The 16,977-nt window shown below is 42.9% G+C and overlaps 1 protein-coding gene across 6 annotated transcripts in view; it reads right to left on the reverse strand.

Annotated features, from left to right (window-relative positions):
* IFT81 (intraflagellar transport 81) overlaps positions 1 to 16,977 on the reverse strand; it is a 188,960-nt gene that overhangs the window by 167,485 nt on the left and 4,498 nt on the right. The gene's annotated exons all lie outside the window — the stretch shown is intronic.

Below are 16,977 nucleotides of genomic sequence, written 5' to 3' on the forward strand. Positions count from 1 at the left end.
ATTCTAATCGCATGCAGTCATCATTCTGGGAATCCCAAATGTCCCCTGACTCACTCCTTCTGCTCTCTTTTGAAGAGATCTAGACATCACTATCTTCTCTGGCTTTCACTGTGATCTTTCAGTTTTCTCTTTTCTAGTCGGGTTATAAGTTATGTTTCCAAAATAAATGATGGTCCATGGAGAGGATTTTGCATTCCTAACTTCCTTAGTTCCTCTTAATTGTCAAGGTCGCATGAGACTGAATCTTCTGGAATCAGCGGAGGAGGTACCCAATACTGACTGGCTATTTTAACGAAATAATTGCCATACTTGAGGCTTGGATGAGTGCTTAATGTAAGCCTGTTGAATATAGTAAGTTCTGAGTTCTATTTTATCTCCCCAAGCAAAAAATAAGCTCCTCAAAGGCAAAGGACCCATCTTGGTTTTCGGTCCATTACGTGCCTATTCCAGCATGGTGGTGCAGTGAGAAAGACTCTGGAAACTGACCACCTAGAGTCAAATCCTGAGTCACTAATTAGCTAAGTGGCCTCAGGCAGCTTATCTAATGCTTAGAATCCTCAGTTGCATCTGTGTGTCTAAGCATTGTTTTAAGTCTTAATTGTTGAAAGTGTAAATGTATGTAGAGTACTTTGCTCACTGCCTGTTACAGAGTAAGCACTCAATAAATGTTAGCTAATTGGGGGTGCCTGGGTGGCACAGTTGGTTAAGTGTCCAACTCTTGATTTCAGCTCAGGTCAAGATCTCAGGGGCATGAGATTGAGCCCCAGGTCAGGCTCCAGGCTCAGCTCGGAGTCGGCTTAAGATTCTCTCTTGGGGGGCGCCTGGGTGGCTCCGTTGGTCAAACGACTGCCTTCAGCTCAGGTCATGATCCTGGAGTCCCAGGATCGAGTCCCACATCGGGCTCCCTGCTCAGCAGAGAGTCTGCTTCTTCCTCTGACCCTCCCCGCTCTCAGGTGCTCTCTCTCTCTCACTCTCTCTCTCAAATAAATAAATAAAATCTTTAAAAAAAAAAAAAAGATTCTCTCTTGGGGCGCCTGGGTGGCTTAGTTGGTTAAGCGCCTGCCTTTGGCTCAGGCCCTGATCTCAGGGTCCTGGGATCGAGCCCCCACATCAGACTCCCTGCTCAGTGGGGAGTCTGCTTCTCTCTCTGCCCCTCCCCCCGCTTGTGTCTGTGCTCTCTCTCTCTCTCTCTCTCAAATAAATAAATAAAATCTTTTCAAAATTAAAAAGATTTTCTCCCTCTCCCTCTGTCCCTCCCACTTGCACTCTCTCTAAAATAAATAAATCTTTTTAAAAATGTTAGCTATTGTTATTCTTTAAAGTTTTAACCATATGTCTAACTATGCTAGCTATTGCTGTTATTTGGATGGTGCCTTAGTATCACTCCCAGACTCCAGGCCCATGTATTTAACCACCTCTAAATAGTCCATTTAAATAGTTTAGAGGCAAATCAAATGAATACGAAGGAGAAATCACTATCTCTGCTCTCTCTACCTCACCCACAGGTGCTCCTCCAGAAATCCCAAGCTCAGTTAGTAGTATTTCCATCAGCTCGATCTCCCAAACCAGAAATCCAAGTGACAGTCTCCACGTCCCTGCCCCCCTTCTCTGCCCCCATTCCATCTAATTTCATTAATTCACTCAGCAAACATTTACTGAGCATCCTGGCACTGTGAAGGTCCTAGGGATAAATAAGTGAACAAGCCAGGCTCTCCAAGAGGTTCGGTGCAGTGGGGAAAGTGGGCAAGCAATGTATAAAGAAATGAGATGAGAACAGCTTGGGGTAAAGGGTATAAGAAAAACAAGCAGCATGCCATGACAGAAACAATGGGGTTACTTCTGATAGGGGTCAGGGATGGCCTCTCCGAGGAGGTGGCATTGAAGCTAGATCCGAACGTCAGGAAGGAACTGGCTGTGATGAGCTGGAGGAACAGCAAGTGCAAACACTGAAGTGGGAAAACAAGTGAGCGTGTTCCAAGAACTGTCAGGCGGTCAGTGTGGGGGACATTTACAACACGGTCCTTGTCTTCTAAGTCTATGCAGGGAAGGACAAAGCCTTGCTTTCTTACTGCTTCATGAACTGTGTGGGCCCATCTCACTGAACCAAAAGCGCAAAGAAAGGCAAAATCCATATAGGCAAGAGTAACCACAGGGGGTTTTGTGAAGCTCTCGAGACATGAGCGGCCTCCCCCCCCAGATGAAGAGGCCAGACACATCGTCTGGCAGGAGGAGAAGACGCCGTCTTGAAGGAACAGCAGCACAAGCCGGGCCCAGGAAGAGATGAGTACGGTATGTGCTCAAATTACTGGTAGACCTGGCTGGCTCCCTAGAATGGGAAGAAAGTAGATGAAGATCAAAAGAGACTGATGTGCAGAAAATCCTCGGGGGGGGAAAAAAAGGCGGAAGTGTGTGGACCAACTGCAAAGTCAAGATGGAGCCATTCTTGGGCTGAGAGGGGACACGAGGAAAGTGGTGACTTAAGAACATCCTTCAGGCAGGGGCCCCTGAGTGGCTCAGTCGGTTAAGCATCTGCCTTTGGCTCAGGTCATGATCTCAGGGACCTGGGATCAAGTCCCACATCAGGCTCCTTGCTCAGCGGGGAGCCTGCTTCTCCATCTGCCTGCAGCTCCCCCTGCTTGTGTGCATGCTCACTCTTTCTTGCTCTCTCTCAAAAACAAATAAATAAAATCTTAAAAAAAAAAAAAAAAGAACATCCTTCAGGCAGCTATGAGGACATTGACGGGAGGGAAACCCTGGGAAGGGAGATTACTTTAGGAAGTCGGCTGGGATCATAGAGGACTGATTCAGTAAGCAACCTGGACTACTAATTTGGTGGTGGTGACAGGAAGAAAGGAAAGAATCCAAGAAAGAATTTTGTTAAATTGCTTTAGGTCCAACAAAAGAGGGTTGGTCCAATAAATTACAGCACACTCATATAACAGAGCTGCATGCAGTAACTTAAAATGATGTCAAAGGATAGCAAATGATACTGAGAGATGTTCAAGACAGAACACATCTGCATAACATTTTTCCTTAAGGAGAATGTGAGCCTTTAGTTAGAGCTTTTTTTTTTTTCCAGCAAAGATAGTATTTGTTAAAAACCTTTAATCCTGAAAGTACATTTAAGAAAACAAAGAAGAGGTGCCTGGGTGGCTCAGTCGGTTAAGTGTCTGACTCTTGGTCCTGGCTCAGGTCCTGACCTTAGGGTTGTGAGATCAAGCCCCACATCCAGCTTTGTGCTTAGTGGAGAATCTGCTTGAGATTCTCTCTCCCTCTGCCCCTCCCCCCACCATGCTCACACACGCTTTTTCTCTCTTTCAAATAAATATATATTTTTTATTTTTTTTAAAGATTTTATTTATTTATTTGAGAGAGAGAGAGAGAATGAGAGAGAAAGCACATGAGATGGGGGGAGGGTCAGAGGGAGAAGCAGACTCCCCGCTGAGCAGGGAGCCCGATGTGGGACTCGATCCCGGGACTCCAGGATCATGATCTGAGCCGAAGGCAGTCGCTTAACCAACTGAGCCACCCAGGCGCCCTAAAAATATTTTTTTTTAAAGATTTTATGTATTTATCAAAGAGAGAGAGAGAGCACAAGCAGGGGGAGCAGCAGGCAGAGGGAGAAGCAGGATCCCTGCTGAGCAAGGAGCCCGATGCGGGACTTGATCCCAGGACTCTGGGATCATGAACTGAGCCAAAGGCAGATGCTTAACCACTGAGCCACCCAGGGGTCCCTAATAAATAAAAATCCTTAAAAAAAAAAAAAGGAAGACAAAGAAGGGCCGCCTCATTCCTCATTGGAATATGCCATGGATAATGACAAATCAATTGAAAGATATTAGAAAAGGTCAGTGGCATTTCCTGAAATCCAAAAATCAAGATTAAAAACCATCTTTTAGATTTTTCTCTACCATGGTTTGTTTGGGGAAGTCAATGAAGAAATGGCCTATGCTACGGCTGGCTCTCTGCCCACTGTTACGGGCTGAATTTTGCGCACCCCCCCCCAACGGATGCATCTGTTGAAGTCCTAACCCCCATTATCTCAGAACATGACTGGATTTGGGGATATAGTCTTCAATGAGGTAATTAAGGTAAAATGAGCTCTAATCCAGTCTGACTGGTATCCTTCTAAGAAGAGGAGATTAGGGCACTGGTGCAGAGGGAAAATCATGTGAAGTTATGGGAGTAGACAAGGAGAGAAGCTGACACCTAGATCTTAGACTTTCAGCCTCTAGAATCGTGAGGAAACAGATTTCTATTGCTTAAACCACCCTGTCTGTGGTGTCTGTAGTGCTTCGTTATGACAGCCCTACCAAATACACCTCCCTTCTTTCTTTTTATGTTTTTTAAAACATTTTAGGGGCGCCTGGGTGGCTCAGTCGTTAAGCGTCTGCCTTCGGCTCAGGTCATGATCCCAGGGTCCTGGGATCGAGCCCCGCATCGGGCTCCCTGCTCAGCCGGAAGCCTGCTTCTCCCTCTCCCGCTCCCCCTGCTTGTGTTCCCTCTCTCACTGTGTCTCTCTCTGTCAAATAAACAAATAAAAAAATCTTTAAAAAAAGATTTTATTTATTTATTTGAGAGAGAGAGAGAGCATAAGCAGTGGGGAGGGTCAAAGGCAGAGGGAGAAGCAGACACCCCGCGGAGCAGGGAGTCCGATGCAGGGCTCGATCCCAGGACCCAAGGAACATGGCCTGAGCAGAAGGCAGACACTTAACCAACTGAGCCACGCAGGCACCCCTCCCTTCTTTATTTTTAATTGTGACAAATATATTTTGAATATAAGACGTAATGCGTGGGCTCGGTGGTTCTCCAAATACTTAAATGTGAAATTTCCATAGCATCCAGTTATTCCACTTCCAGGTATATGCCCAAAAGAATCGAAAGTGGGGACTCAAATAGCTACCTGTACATAAATGTCCACTGACAACCGCCAAAAGACGGTAACAGCCCAGTGTCCACCAATAGATGAGTGGATAAACAAAATGGGATATATCTATGCAATGGAATATTCTTTGGCCATAAAATGGGATGAAGTTCTGATACATTCTACAACATGGATGAACCTTGAAAACATGATGCTAAGTGAAAGAAGTCAGACACAAAAAGCCACATACAGTATCATTCCATTTACATGAAATATCCAGAAAGGGCAAATCCATAGGGACAGAAAGCAGGTTACCAGACACTAGCAGAAGAGGGAAACAGAAAGTGTTTAATGGGTACAGAGCTTCTATTTGAGATGATGAAAAAGTTCTAGAGATGGATGGTAATGATGGTTGCCCAACATTGTAAATAGACTTAATGCCACTGAAATGTACAACTAAAAATAGTTAAAATCTGTTATGTACATTTACCACAATTTTTTAAATTGCCAAAAACAAAAATAATGCATAGGCAACCGTGTGATTTTTATATTTTGTAGATATTTCTTTTTTTTAAGATTTTATTTATTTATTTGACAGAGAGAGACACAGCAAGAGAGGGAACATAAGCAGGGGGAGTGGGAGAGGGAGAAGCAGGCTTCCTGTGGAGCAGGGAGCCTGATGCAATTGCGGGGCTCGATCCTAGGACCCTGGGACCATGACCTGAGCCAAAGGCAGATGCTTAACAACTGAGCCACCCAGGTGCCTCATGCAGATATTTCTTTATAGCATTAAAAATATGTACTTTCTTTGCAACATTTAGACATTTTTTTCATCTGAGTCTCAAATGAAGGCTGAGGCCAGCTTGCTGTTCAGATTTCCTCATACCCTCCAAAAGCATATAATATGTGTTTTGTTTTGTGTGTGTGTGTGTGCTTTTTTTTTTTTTTTTTTGACAGAGAGAGAGAGGTAGCGAGAGAGGGAACACAAGCGGGGGGAGTGGGAGAGGGAGAAGCAGGCTTCCCACTGAGCAGGAAGCCCGACTCGGGGCTCGATCCCAGGACTGAGCCACCCAGGCGCCCCTAATATGTGTCTTGTAAGAAAATATTCCAGTGGAGATCCCCAGCAGGGCCAGCAAGCCAGAAGAACTGTATCTGCAAGGATTTGCAAGGAAGAAGGGGTAAGCCCGTGTTTGGTGGATATAAATCTTACCTTTGGCTTTCTTAGCGTGGAACTCAGGCACTGACCTTGCCTGAGGCATTGACTTTGCCATCCATCATCAGGGAAAAAAATGTCTCCTTTTCTGTTGGGAATAACTCTACCTTCAACTTCAGATAAAGCACTCCAGGACAAGGTTCACAATGGCACCGTCTGTTGAGTCAGGCTCCTTAGGCCGGCAGGCATGAAATGTGCACTGTGGCCATTCGGTGTGAGGACTGCCTGGCACAGCACCTGGATTGGGCTTTGCTTGCTCAGGGTACATCCACATTTGCTCCCGGGGCGCCAGGAGAGCAGAGTGGCTTGGCCTTGAAGGAGGGTGAGGTGGGAAACCCCGCATGCAGCCAGGCAGTGCCAGCGGGTAATTACCAAGTGTCTCTGTGATGTGGAGGCTTTTGAATGTGCCACAGAGGCCTCATCAAAAAAGGGCTGGGATGGGTCGTTCTGGAAATGAAGGTGGCCCCCAGGAGAATAAAGGGCGGTGAAGCTGCTGCCTCACAGAAACACATCCAAATGTCAACCTGAAGCAGAGGGGTAAAATTAGAGTGAGCAGAATGTTTTAGGAGAGGAAGGAGTCCCTGTGGGGCACTTACTGGAAATAAATCCAATCAACAGAAATCTAGATGTACAAAATCAGTACATAGTATGGGTGAAAGTGATTTTTGTTTTACAGAGGTGTTCCTAACAAGATAAGGTTCCTTTCAATAAAATTTCAATGAAATTATATAAAAACGGAGTCCTCCTTTTTAGGAGCTTACGTATCAAAGAGACAGGATGTCCAGAGGCTGGGACGCAAACAACTAGCTGTGAGAACTGTCGAGACTTCATCTCAGTTTTCTTATTTACAAAAGGAAAGGACAGGGCTAAATATGATCACTAAGGTACTTTTAATATCAAAATGATTCCTCCATTGTATAAAATAAGATCAGGGATGCCTGGGTGGCTCACTGGGTTAAGTGTCTGCCTTCGGCTCACGTCATGATCCCAGGGTCTTGGGATCAAATCCCACATTGGGCTCCTTGCTCAGCGGGGAGCCTGCTTCTCCCTCTGCCTGCAGCTCCCCTTGCTTGTGCTCTCTCTCTCTCTCTGACAAATAAATAAATAAAATCTTTAAAAAAATAAAATGAGATCAATTTGTACTTGACATTCAGCTTATATAAAGTGCTTAGCACAGCACCTGGTAAGTGGTCAGTGAATCTACTGTGTTAGTTAAAATCAAAAGTCCATGGGGCACCTGGGTGGCTCAGTTGGTTAAGCATCCAATTCTTAGTTTTGGCTCAGGTCCTGATCTCAGGGTCATGAGATCAAGCCCCATACTGGGCTCCACGCTCAGTGGGGAGTCTGCTTGGGACTCTCTCTCCCTCTGCCCCTTCCCCTCACCGCCCCCCCCCCCCCCCCTGCTCTCTCTCTCAAATAAATAAATCTTTTAAAAAATAAAAATAAAATAAAAAGTCCATACCATGGCCTCTGAGGCCCTGCTTGATCTGGCCCCTGACTTCCTCTCAGGGTCTTAGCTCACTTTACTCTCTTCTTTGCCCACTACATTCCATTCATACTGCCCTCTTTCTGCTCCTGAGACATACCAAGCTTGTTCATACCTCAGGGCCTTTACACTCGCTATCTCCTCTGCCTGGGATCCTTTCTTCCTAGATTTTCAGAGAGTTGGCTCCTTCTTGGCATTCAGATCTCAGCTCAAATGTACTTCCTTAGAGAGGGCCCCCCTTGAGCTAACAGACATATAGAGAATTCAACACCCAGCCCTGAATGCACATTCTTTTAAGGCGCACATGGAACATGTACAAAAGCAGACATGAGTTGCTTCAATGATCAATATGATACAGACTAGGTCCTCCAACTGCATTTCAGTGAAATGAAAAATTCATTTTTTAAAGATGGATTTTAAAACTATTTGGAAACCAAATAACACACTGCTAAATGACTTTTGGAATGTGTAAAACTGAGTGATAATGAAAACAGCACATGTCAAAACCAGTGGGACACAGCAAAAAGCACTACTTTAAAGGGAAACATATAGCTTTATATACATTTGTCAGGAAACAAGGAAGGTTAACAAGGTAGGAGCCAAGCATTCAACCTGAAACACTGGAAAAGGAGCAGCAGAATCAACTAAAAGAAACAAGAAGGAAACAATAACTATCAGGGCAGAAATCAATGAAATAACAAATAACTGAGACAACTAAAAAAAACTAAAAGCTGGTTCTGTGAAAAAAAGTAAAAAGACAAGTCTTGTCAGAGATGTGTGTCTAAGAAAAAGAAGCAAATAAACTACAGAACATAATGATAGTCACAACAGAAATTTTTTTAAATATAGAGAATTATAAACAACCACGGGCTAATAAATTTGCGTGGCTTTCTCTGACTGCCCCTACTTATTAGTTTTATTGTCTGTTGCCTGTCTCCTGACACTGGAATGTAAGCTTCTTGAGGCAGAGATTTTTGCCTATTTGGTTCCAGATAAACGCTACATGCTGAATAACTATTTGATGAATGCACAGATGAATGTCCCCAGTAAGCCAGCACAATCGAGGTCAGGTTAAGTTCTTCCCAACACAGATGTTTTGGTTTGTCTTCAGCAGATTTGCCCAGGTACAAGGACAACTGCAAAGGAATCCTGGCAAAGGTCTCTGGAATCTGATCGTGCCAGTGACACGGTGTTACCACACCTTGGTTATCTTGGGAGCCACTCAAAGAAACTATGAATTTCCGGCTCAGCTGGCCACAATTGTGCATACATCCTGGGTATAAAGAATAACAGGAGGGAAGTCAGTTTGGTGGCCCCACAAGAATTTAAACATAGAATAACCGTATGACCCAGCAATTCCCCTCTTAGGTGTATACTGCAAGAATCGAAAACAGGGACTCAGACTATCTGTGTTCATTTTAGCACTATTCACACTAGCCAACAGGTAAAAGCAAGCCCAATGTCCATCAGCTGATGAGTGGATAAACAAATGTGATATATCCATACAACAGAATATTATTGGGCCATAAAAAAGAGTGAAATATTGATGCATGCTGTCATGTGGATGAACCTCAAAAACATAATGCTAAATGAAAGAAGCCAGACATAAAATGTCATATGTTGTAGGATTCCATTTACATGAAATATGCAGACTAGATGAATCCATAGAGACAGGGAGCAGATTGGCAATTGCCAGGAGCTGGGAGGGAGGGGGAAATGGGGAACTGCTGCTTAATGGGTGTGGGGTTTCCTTTTGGGGGCGGATAACAAGTGATCTGGACCTAGACAAAGGCAGTGGATGCACAACATTATGTGTGTATTAAATGCCACTGAGTTGTTCACTTTAAAATAGTTAATTTTAGGGGTGCCTGGGTGGCAGCCAGTTAAGCATCCAACTTTTGGTTTCGGCTTAGGTTGTGAGATCAAGCCCCATGTTGGGCTCCGGGCTCAGCATGAAGTCGACTAAGACTCTCCCTCCCTCTCCTTCCGTCCCTCACGCTCATGCTCTTTCTCTCTAAAATAAATAAATAAATAAATCTTTAAAAAAAAGTTAATTTTATGTTACGTGAATACACATACATACCATACACAATACACACCAAATGAACATTTGGCCAAATGGCTGAGTGCTAAAATCAGTAACCAGAGCCCAATACCACTGCCATAAGTACAAGAAAAAAATCTGAAGATTTTCCAATGGTTTTTTATTTCAATTTTATTATTGTAGTTTACTAATCAGATTTTAAAGTTTGATTTTTATAATATATGAACATTGATTCCTTAGGACTGTCCCTGTGATTTGCTCCACTGAACATCTGGATATTAATTAGATGTTCACTTTAAATGGTTCAAAGGTAGAGAGAACTAAGATACTTCTGGCTGCTTTGCCAGAACTGGGCACTGTTGATAGTGATACTGCCATCAAATTATCAAATTTTTCTTTCTTCTAGATACTATATCAACTGGTAAAGACATGTCCTCCTCAACTTCTGTACTTGAAAACTGAGTTGATGATGATGATGATGTCATTTCATAGAAATGATCCCATAAACTAAAGCTCTGCATACTGCTTGAAGATACTTTCTGAATATTTTCAAGAGTAAGTTACAGACTTTCTTCACTCATATTTTAAATTTCTAAAATCTTTAGGCCTTTATTCTTTTTTAAAGAAACTATATTTATTTTAGAGAGAGAAAGAGAGGTGGTAGAGGGACAGAGGGAGAGGGAGAAAAACTCAAGCAGCCTCCCCACTGAGCATGGAGCCGGACACGGGCCTTGATTCCATGACCCTGAGATCATGACTTGAGCTGAAATCAAGCTAAGCCTACAGAACCACCCAGACGCCCCTAGGCCTTTTATTCTTATTCAAATTATTACCTCATCACCAAAAATCTCTCCTAATAGTCTGTCCATCAATTTTTTTTATTAAACTATTTGAGAGTTCTTAGTTATTATTTTGGAAAATAAAATCGTTTCGATCATTTCACTTTAGTTATAAATCTAAATGTGTATTTAAACTGCTGATAAAATTTCAACATATAAAGAACCTAAGGAGACTTTTTTCATTCCAGTTATAATTGGAATGCTCACCTACATTCAAAAGTGAGTATTAATGTATTAACAACATTGCAATAACAAGCCTCATTCATACTGCTGACATCTATACTGATTGGAGACGATGGTTACTTATGTAATCCCACATTCATGATGGCATACAAGCTCAGAGAGGCCCGAAACGATGCTGAAGTAGTCATATGACTACTTGGGTTTCCAGAGGCTGAGACCAAAACCAAAGCCAAATGGCAGGTTTGGGCCAAAGAGAAGGCTGAGGCCACTGGGTCCCACCCCTAATAAAGAGGCTAAGTGCAAGGAGCAGGAGATGAGCCTTCTGGATAATTCTCCGGGCAGGAAAGGCAACATTTACCATCAGCTGACCCAAAGAAGATGACTGCAGTTTATCACCCCACTTCCCATTTAATGTTCTACTAACAGAAAAATGATAAAACCAGAAAAGGGGAAGCAACTGAAAAGATAATATGCCACCCTCCACAAACACTTCCTTAGTTGAGCTAACCCACAGGGCATACCACACACCTCATGTATCTCAACACGGCTCACATCACATACACCTAACACTTGAGGTTGTCAAACTACTCAGACAGACAGTTGTCAGGGACCACACTTAATGATAGAAAAACCCTGGGAAAATCCCAAGAGAAGGCTTTGCGGTTTGCTTACATGAACTTAGAGATTATTGTTATCTGCATCCAGACAACAGAAGTTCCGAATGTTATTATCAGGTCGATGTTTCTGGAGTTTGACAAGTCCTTTCCTCTGTGCTTTCGTTCTCCCTTAACCGCCAATTATTACCAAATCTCTTATGACAGACGGGGGCATAATAACGAGAAAAAAGCAACATTTTCAAAGTATTTTATCAAACACTAATGAGACTGAGCTTTTACTCAGCTGTAAAATAGGGTTCTAAGTATCACTCACAGGTAGGTGGTTTTTGGAATAGAAAGTGCTATTTCTTTTGCCAAAGAAACCTGGATTCCATTGTGTTGGATTTAGATCTGCTAGAGACTGTTCACTGGCTAATACAATACAATAATCATTGGGGGCTGGGAAAGATTAACACACAGTCTGTATTTTCCAGAAAACTGTCCTCACTAGAGCACAAAGTTGGGTTTTCATTATGAGACAAGTCACATAAAAAGTACACCCCTGATGCCTTTTGTTGTTGCTATTGTTCTATTTCATTTTTATTCAGACTTCCAGGTAGACTTGAAGTTGTTTGATGTAAAATCAGGAAAAGTCAGGTTTAGAGGCTACATTTCTTGGAAAGCGTCCCTGCTTCTTGCAGGAGCCCCTTCTGTTTTTTAACAGATCTAATTCAAGTTTAACCAGTACAAGTCTCTTAAGAGTGCAGCTTGGGGTGGACCGGCGGGGGGAGGGGGAAGGCGTGTGGTAAGCAGTGTCTGTGGCCCGTGGGGGCCTGGCTCAGAATCCATGCTATCATGAGCCTTCCTGAAGCTAGCTGACTTAGTCCTCTGAGGGTCACCAACTCATCCTGTTTGCCAGGGGACTTCCCCAGTTTTAGCACTGAAAATTCCATCCCAGTCCCTGGCAAACCGGGATGGTTATCACCTAAGGATTTACCTCCCTTGCTTTAAGTTGTACCATATACATCCTCAGTGGGATTCAAATCACTGTAAACTTTTCAAGTTAAACGTACATGCTTTGCAGGCTTTGTCTCTTTACATCACCTACCACAGTATCTTTTCCTACCACTGAATAGGATTCCCACCTAGTTACCACAAAACCATTAAATGAGGCAAACGTTTCTATTCTTAAAAATCTTTATTTTTCCACTTATTTTTTAAGAGAAAAAAATTCAAATTCACACAAATGGTCTTGAATTTTTTTAAAGCTCTCATTTTGTTTGGGTGATTTTTTTTTTTTTCTGTGCTTATAAAACTTGTTTTGTTGGGGGATAATCATTTATCTAACTGAGTTAGCTTTGCACTTCTCCCTCAAGCCCTGGTCCCTTGCCACGTATTTGAGTGTACATAGAAAAACATACACCAAAATCCTCCCAGAAGGAAACAAACCAAACTGTCCCGAGATTACCGACTAAAGTCTTTGATAGTAAATAAAATTCTTTCTAGCTTAATCTGAATTAAGAATCTTATGTTCATAATATTTCTATGGAGTTAGTAACTGTATTAATTTATGTGGCTTAAAACAACATAGATGTATTATTGTATCGTTCTGGAGGTCTGAAATCCAAAATGGGTCTTGTGGGCTAAAATCAAGGCCTTGGCAGGGCTGCATTCCTTCTAGAGGCTCTAGAGGGAATTCACCTATTGCCTTTTCCAGCCTCATTCCTTGGCTCATGGCCTCTAGCTAGCAATCTCATCACTCTGACCTGTGCGGCTGTTGTCACAGGCCTTTTCTGATGCTTCAGCCCCTCCTGTCCATTTTTGACCCTTGTGAATAAGCTCACCTGGATAATCCAGGACAATCTCCCCATCTCAAAACCCTTAATCACACTGGCAAAGTCCCTTTTGCCACAGAAGGTAACAAAGTCCCAGGTTTCTGGGATTAGGATGGGTATCTGGAATGGGGAGCATTATTCTGCCTCCCACAGTCATTAAGACACCATCTTAGAAAGTTACCAGATTTGACACTAATGGGACCATATCTCTGGGTCTTATTTTCCTGAGTCTTGTTGTATAATCTTCCAGATATTTAGAATCTAATAGTTTGTAAGTAAATTTGAAAAGATATTTGGTTACATTGTATGCTAACGTCAGGGAACAGGACAAAACATATGGGGTTCCAATAACTATCATCTCTACAAACAAGATTTCTCCTATTTCAAGTTGACCCCCATAATCCTCATTATCCCTTACTCTTGGTACACAGCAGGTAATAGAACCATAAAAACAATCCCACATAACATTAGACAATGATTTAGAGCAAACAAAATGACTTCACAGCATTTGAAGGCTACGTAATGAAATAGTTAAGAGCAAAGATTCTGGAATCAGACAAACGTGGACTCAAATCCTGACCCTACTGCTTGTATGGGCTCTCAAAGTCTGTTGTACTCCTCAGTGCCTACCTCATGCTTTGTGGGAGACTGAATGAAATGAAGCCTAGAAAGCATTTAACAGTGTCTCGGCTATTGTTATTACTGTCATAAAGACAATATCATACTTGACACAATAACACTGATCCCCATTTGACATATAAAGAAACACACTGCCAAGAAGTTACCAGCTCTAAGGATGCACAACAAGTAAATAATCACATCCCAGTGTCTGGCACACAGGATCCATTCCTGAATACCTTGTTTTCAGTGACAGCAGACCCAGTCTCTACAGGTCGATCGATCTCACAACTGCCCCATCACCTCTTGAGTTCACAGCTCTTTCCCTTATCCATCCCCTACCTCTGCTGTCTTCCAAAGGGTGTGGTCTCCGAGGTCTTTTTTACATCTGAGACCAAATATCAAATGCGCTGGGATTTTAAAACACAGTTATAGAAATAGATCCAGTTCACCTGCAAGAATATCATATTTCCCATTTTCTCCATTTCAATACTGTAATCCCCCCACAACACACTGAATGGGAGAAGACTTTTGCAGAGCATACATCTGATAAGGAATTATATCTAGAATACATAAAGAACTCTTAAATTCTGAACAGGCAAATCACTCAACTGAAAAATGGGCAAAGGATCTGAACCGGCATTTCTCCAAAGATGTACAGATTGGCCAATAAGCACGTGAAAAACTCAGTATCAATTATGAAAATGCAAACTAAATATATATATAAACATCTACATGTATATACATATTTGAGTGTGGAGAGATTACAGTGCATATTAATTTCTTTCAGAGCTCCTAACGAGATTTTAGAAAACATTTCCTGCTAAAGGGACACTGGGTCAGATAGGGTTGAAATCCACTGATCTAGCATGGCGGATTATCTGTGATCAGCACATGGCCTATTAGAGAAGAGTCAGGATTTTTTTTCTTCTATATTCCATAACAGCTTTAGTCTCAAGGACTCCCCAGGGAAAGAAACAGCAAAATTATAAAATAATTTATTCCTCACTTTTGCTACCAACTTATTTATTTAGGGGATATGCTGTTTCTTTCTTTTTTATTTTATTTTATTTATTTATTTATTTGACAGAGAGAGACACAGAGAGAGAGGGAACACAAGCAGGGGGAGTGGGAGAGGGAGAAGCAGGCTTCCGGCTGAACAGGGAGCCCGATGCGGGGCTCGATCCCAGGACCCTGGGATCGTGACCTGAGCCGAAGGCAGACGCTTAATGACTGAGCCACCCAGCCGCCCCAGGATATGCTGTTTCTGGAGGTATATATAATCATACATTTGGACTAGATGTATCTGTCATTATGTTATACAATGATGTATTTCACAATGTCTATGTGCCAGATAAGTGAATCTTACATCTTTAAATGTCTGAACATCTCATTTAAACATTTTTTTTTCCATTAAAGATACTCCTAAATAAAGAATACAGCTTTATCTGATGAGCCTTTTGTGGCTCACAACCATTGTAACATCATTCTCACCGCGCTATAACCAAATGGTGCCCTCAGGTGCACTGAGGTCAGCCACTACAAGCCTCTCAAATAAACGGTCCCAGACTGACGAGCTTTTTGGAGTTCCTGGCTCCCCTTTTCACAGGGACTTGTTTGTTTTTATGGGCCATTAATTTAATTATTACTGCTCTTCATGTTGTTGGCTTCGGGCAGGGCCTCCCACCTTTAATTCACTGCATTCACACAAATATTTAATGCCCACATTACCAGTGACAGTACATTTTTCACCTCTGGGAACCTAGGACCATAGCCAAAGTCTTTTCAATTCTAAGTTTCAAAGCCTACTAGCTTAAGGGGGAAAAATGAACATTTATTATCAGGGTATGGGGGCAAAAGTGAAACAAGGGGGCAGAAACAGGAAACAGAAACCCAGTAGAAACTGAAGAGGCCATTTTCTTAGTCACTCTCACCTCTGTGTCCCTTTGCCCATCTTCTCATTCTGTTTCTGCAGACTCCCCTGCTGAGCTTCTCCATGGACATGACTCTGCCACAACTGGAAGGTTTTATCAACTCAGTTCTAGTCATTTGCAGAGAACAAAGGGCTGCTTCTCTCCCAGTGCCACAGTACCAGAGGAGAGAATCCGATTGGCCCTTTTGGGTTAGGTTCCCTATGTGGTTCAATTGATAAAGTCACATAGTATAAAAATGGCTGCTGGGGCCACATCTGTGAGGGAGGGGCAGTTTTTGGAGGAAGAGTGTTGTGGTAAACTGGCTTAGCGTGCAATGGAGGAACCAGATGATCCAGTGTTTGAACTTAATCTAAATTAAAAATAAGCTCGGGTGCCTGGGTGGCTCAGTCGTTAAGCGTCTGCCTTCGGCTCAGGTCATGATCCCAGGGTCCTGGGATCGAGTCCCACATCGGGCTCCCTGCTCGGCAGGAAGCCTGCTTCTCCCTCTCCCACTCCCCCGCTTGTGTTCCTGCTCTCACTGTCTCTGTCAAATAAGTAAATAAAATCTTTAAAAAATAAAATAAAATAAAATAAATTAAAAATAAGCTCTGTGCGGGTAACTGGGTGGTATAGTTGGTGAGCACCCTACTCTTGGTTTCAGCTCTGGATGTGATCTCAGTGTCATGAGATCAAGCCCTGCATCAGCTCCACGCTCAGCGCAGAGTCTGCTTAAGATTCTCTCTCCCTCTCCCTCTGCCCCTCCCACTCGTGTCCTCTAGCTCTCTCTAAAATAAAAAAAAATAAAAAAGCAAAGCTCAGCTCTGTGTAAGGGTCTGAGGTGCTCCCCTCTGAAGAAACAACCTGAGGTTTGGCCCCATTATTGTGTACACACATTGTTTTTTTCTGAGGCCCTGATTATCTACTCCCTGTTTTTCTTTCTTCTTTTTTTAAAAGATTTTATTTATTTGACAGAGAGAGACACAGTGAGAGAGGGAACACAAGCAGGGGGAGTGGGAGAGGGAGAAGCAGGCTTCCCGCTGAGCAGGGAGCCCAATTCGGGGCTCGATCCCAGGACCCTGGGATCGTGACCTGAGCTGAAGGCAGACGCTTAAGGACTGAGCCACCCAGGCGCCCCTTTTTATTTTTTTAATTTGATATGATTCACATACCATAAAAGCCACCCTTCTGAAATGTACAGTGCAGTGACTTTTAGGATATTCACAAGGATTCTGCAACTCTCACCATTATGTAATTTCCGGAACATTTCCTCACCCCCAACAGAAACCTCGTACTCATTAGTAATCAATCCCCACTGTACTTTCCCCCAGCCCTAGGCAACCACTAATTGACTTTCTGTCTCTATGGATTTTCCTATTCTGGACATTT

Source organism: Callorhinus ursinus, unplaced genomic scaffold (assembly GCF_003265705.2).
Source record: "Callorhinus ursinus isolate GAN/ISIS: 27379988/994484 unplaced genomic scaffold, GSC_fseal_2.0 scaffold41, whole genome shotgun sequence".
NCBI lineage: Eukaryota > Metazoa > Chordata > Mammalia > Carnivora > Otariidae > Callorhinus > Callorhinus ursinus.